The sequence below is a fragment of the Penaeus monodon genome, chromosome 32 (genome assembly GCF_015228065.2).
Source record: "Penaeus monodon isolate SGIC_2016 chromosome 32, NSTDA_Pmon_1, whole genome shotgun sequence".
Classification (NCBI taxonomy): Eukaryota; Metazoa; Arthropoda; class Malacostraca; order Decapoda; family Penaeidae; genus Penaeus; species Penaeus monodon.
Window position 1 is genome coordinate 6,085,751 of NC_051417.1, and position 229 is coordinate 6,085,979.

A 229-nucleotide genomic window follows, 5' to 3' on the forward strand; every position below is an offset into this window, starting at 1 on the left:
TCGGCCACATTAATGGTACGTGTCGCAAATACTGACCTTGTATTTTACACATGTTTATTAACATTTGTTACTTGTAAATTTATGTAACTGAAGTATTAACAAGGCTGCTCTCTCCTTTTAACACTTAACACTTAAATAGTCAACTAATCTCACTCCGCGCTTTCCATCCATCCACCTCATTTTATATATCTCTGAACCACAGGATAAAAACATTTAGCACTTCGATGGT

General features: G+C 35.4%; 2 protein-coding genes across 4 annotated transcripts in view; one reads left to right on the plus strand and one right to left on the minus strand.

The window, feature by feature from the left end:
• LOC119593389 (sorbitol dehydrogenase-like) overlaps window positions 1–229 on the plus strand; it is an 18,464-nt gene that overhangs the window by 14,459 nt on the left and 3,776 nt on the right. The gene's annotated exons all lie outside the window — the stretch shown is intronic.
• LOC119593390 (2-amino-3-carboxymuconate-6-semialdehyde decarboxylase-like) overlaps window positions 1–229 on the minus strand; it is a gene marked incomplete at its 3' end in the record, with an annotated part of 9,355 nt that overhangs the window by 8,745 nt on the left and 381 nt on the right.